This window comes from Nannospalax galili, unplaced genomic scaffold (genome assembly GCF_000622305.1).
Source record: "Nannospalax galili isolate Female #2095 unplaced genomic scaffold, S.galili_v1.0 scaffold329, whole genome shotgun sequence".
NCBI lineage: Eukaryota > Metazoa > Chordata > Mammalia > Rodentia > Spalacidae > Nannospalax > Nannospalax galili.
In genome coordinates, this window is record NW_008360321.1 from 1,485,843 (window position 1) to 1,490,040 (window position 4,198).

Genomic DNA, 4,198 nt, shown 5'->3' on the forward strand with positions numbered 1-4,198 from the left:
AACTGGAGTTATAGACAGTTGTCAGTCACCAAGTGGGTGCTGGGAATCGAACCTGTGTCCTCTGAAGTAGAAGTCAGTGCTCTTAACTGATGAACCAGCCCCCAAATCTCAGTTCCTAAAAAGCACCTTCCATCTTATATTGAGAATGTTTTATTGTTATATTGCCTCTCTCTCTCTGTCTCTGTCTCTGTCTCTGTCTCTCTCTCTCTCTCTCTCTCTCTCTCTCTCTCTCTCTCCTCTCTTCTGTGTGGCATGTACTGCTCCTGTCATACATTTGTTCTTTTTTTGCTCTTCTTCAGAAATACTTGGCTATTGTATTAAATGCGTTGCAATTGTATTAAAATTTTAGTAGTTTACAGTGATTTTCAGTTTAAAAAGTGTGGCATCTTGACAAAAACTGCATTGATTTGCATGTGTACTTGAGATAATTTGACTTTATAATATTATGATATAAAACATTTGTATTCATGGGCATAGTATATGTCTCAACTTATATTTTAAAAATACTTTTCATTAAAATTTATTATTTTATCCATAAAATTTTGACATACTATTTTTTAAACTTATTTCCAAACATTTTACTTTTAGAATATTATAAATATTTCACTTTAAATTTCCAACTGTTACTGAACTAGAGAAATGTAATTATCATGGAACACATTTTTTGTGTGTATGAGAAACCAGTAGATACTTTGTGATTTCTGGCTTATACAGAAAATAGTAAGGTCTCACCTTCTAACGATTGTAAATATTTGTCGTCTACCTTAAAAATAATGCCGGGCTTGGTGGTGCATGCCCGTAGTCCCAGTACTTGGGAGGCAGAAGCAGGCAGATCCCTGTGAATTCAAGGCCAGCCTAGTCTACATAGTGAGTTCCAGGACGGCTGGGGCTACAGGGAGACACTGTCTCAAAAAGACCAATAATAATAATAATAATAATATAATAATAATAATAATAATAATAATAATAATAATAATATTGAGCTGGGAGTAGTGGCACAGGCCATTAATCCCAGCACTCAGGAGTCAAAGACAGGTGGATCTCTGTGAGTTTGAAGCCAGTATGGTCTACATAGCAAATTCTAGACCAGCTAGTGCTAGAGGGAGACCCTATCTTAAAAAGATAATAAATAAGGCAAACATCTTGAAAGAGATTTTATGACAAGACAGAGCCAAACAAAGCCCTCAGCTGGTTTTCATGACAAATACGGCAATATTTTGCTAATTAGTGGGTCTGTTTTCTGCTTTGTTGGATATGTGTTTTCTATCACACAGATGGGAATTAATGGAGCCTATCTCCTATTGGTAGAGTTACTCCAAAGGAGTGGAAGGGTAAGTAACTGTCACGGTTAACCTAATGCAGAATTTTTCAAAACTAACTTGTCATGAAAACAGTCTTTTGCTTATTAAAACATGACATAGCTAAAAAAATAAAAGTCACTTAAAATTGTTAAAAAATAAAAAATAAATAAAATAAATAAACAGACAAAGTTGAATATATTAGAAGGTCTGCACTACACATTACTGTTTCCTGAGCTGATCGGTCTTGTTGAAAATGAGTGTTGCAACAGATTTTTTAATTCATGGTATATTTCAGATACAACACTCGACAGAATATTCTCATTTACTTGGGTTGACTTTCTGTTTAGAACCAAAATCTTTGATGGGTGTCTGATATGTTAACAGATATGAACTAGTACTGATAAGTTTAAGTAACTATGGTGAGTTTGTTCACTGGATACCATGTTTATACTTTTACTATAATCTTTGTAGCAATAACTTAGGCTATGGCTCATCTATTAATTGTTATAGTTGTCCCTCAGAAGTAGTATTCTTGAATGTCACAGGAAAGTGTTTTTTAAAATTTTTTAATATTTTATTTATTTTTTGTGTATTTGTGTAGTGCCTACATGTATGTAAGTGCATCCATGTCACACAATCCCTGTGTAGGACAGAAGAAGGTGCCCGATCCTCAGGAACTGGAGCTACAGACAGTTGTTAGCTGCCATGTGGATGCCGGGATTCGAATTGGAGTCTTCTGCAAGAACAGCCAGTGCTCTTAACCGCTGAGCCATCTTTCAAGCCCCTATTTAATCTTGTCTTTATTGTCCAGTTCTTCTTTTATCACTTTTATAAAGCCTAATCTGTGTAAGCTCTAGTCTAAACAGCACCATCAGCAAGAGTCCCTTCTGTGTACCAGTGTCTCACATCCATGGGGTTGTCACCAGGAGTTTCTGAAGGATGTATATTAAAACTTGCTATGAAGTTTAGTATTTGCATCTTTATTCCTAGTTAGTTTTTATTTCTTTACTGGGCCCTCAGTCATGCAGCCTGTATAGCATGGTTGTAAACAAGGGGCTGATGATAGCTACATTATGACATTTGAACTCATATTTTGTAATCTATCAGAAGGAAATAAAGTGAATCACATACTCTTTTATCTGACACCCAATAAAGCTTTCTTAACTCTCTCTTTGGTCTCCAAAGACCTAATCTAGCAAAGGTAGAGGAACTTCAATATCTTTTTTTTCTTTCCCACCATTCTGTGTTTTATATCCCATTTTTACAGGCAGAACAGGAGAGAGGAGAAGTGTTTCTTCTGTTGTTTCTCTCAGGCCAGATGAAATAAACCTGGCAGGAGCAGACGTTAAATTGAAGCCTATGAAAACTTAACACTATCTTCTGTAATTGAAACCTTAGGGAGGAAGGCTTGAGACAATTGCCAATGGACACAGAATACTGATAACAGAGTTTATTCATGGAGTTATTGCTTGTCTCCCCTCCCCATCATGAAAGCAAAGAACTTGATAGCTGGGGGTGGGAGGAAGTGATCAGACATGAAGGACAGACTCAGGTTTAGTTCTAGCTCTAAGGAGCCCACAGCCTGCCTTTTTCAATTGATCTTTCTTAGGGCTGACCCTTTCAAGTCATATCCCCTAAATCAAGTGGATCTTCTCCTTCCATGTACATGGGGTTTTAGAGTATATGCCTATGTGCATGGTATAACGATGATCCAGTTTTTTAAAATGTAACATACAATGAATCACTCTGACCTTAGGCTCTCTTATACATGCTGTATTACACAGAGAATACTATATTGTAGAAAATAGACATCTTTAAGAGAAAACGAAGACCAAAAAGCAGAAAGAAGCATGGGATAAAATCTAAGTAATGAATTACTCTTTAAAAATTTTATTTATGCATTTACTTATCTATTTATTATTGTTTTACCTGTCTGAGTGTTTTTCATGCATTTCTATAAGTGCGCCATGGTCTTGCATTGCCCACTAAGCCCTGAAGAGGGCATCAGATCCCCTGGAACGAGTGTTATGAATGATCGGTAGCCACCAGATGAGTGCTGGGAATTGAACCCAGGTCTTCTTAAAGACAGCCAGTGCTTTTAACCACTGAGGATAGAATGATTCTATCCAGTCCCAAGGATAGAATGATTCTTATCATGCCCCATATTTGTGGGCAACGTGTTTCAGGAAAATGTTTGGTGGTGAACACCTTTCCAAGTAAATACGCCTGCAAAACCAGTATATAGAAATTTTCCTGAGAAAGTAATTCCTTCCTAAATTTGTGGCACTGTGGATGAGTGCTGTGTTCAAAAGGTTTCAAGTAGGTAGAGCTAGGTCTATAGGGATTGCTGGAGAAGAGCATCTATGAGGTGCATAAAAGTCAAAGGAAGGAGGCGAGCAGAAAAGGGGCTGGGGTGGGTATAACAGTAGGGTAAACAAACAGCAAGACAGAGGAAGGAGGATCAACTAAATCTCATTTGTTTGAAAACACCATGGTGAAACCTAACACCTTGTATGCCGATTGAAAAAAAAAATTAATCAACAGAAGTTGTGTGCTCCCCATGTCTGTATTTCCTTCCTGACCCTACCGCCTCTTTCCCACACTCTCATCTTTGCCCAGTCTACGTTCCTCAATTCCTGACTCATTCTTTACTTCCTATTCCTTTTTGTAAACTTGTATTTTCTATCCAAAGCACTTTTATTAAGTGTTTTCATGTCTCACATTAGTATGAAAAGAAATGGTCTCAAACATGTAAGATAAGCCCCACTCACCCATGTTTACATTTCCTATAAGATCACAAAACTTAATAGAACTTGACTGTAAAAAATATACATTAAATTGTTCTATTAAGAACTCAGAGCTTTCTCCCCATTTAAATGATGTGCTCTGAGATTTCT

General features: G+C 36.8%; 1 pseudogene; it reads left to right on the forward strand.

The window, feature by feature from the left end:
- Window positions 1-1,157: 1,157 nt before the first annotated feature.
- On the forward strand, window positions 1,158-1,339 carry LOC115068784 (annotated as a pseudogene).
- The last annotated feature ends 2,859 nt before the right edge of the window (window positions 1,340-4,198 follow it).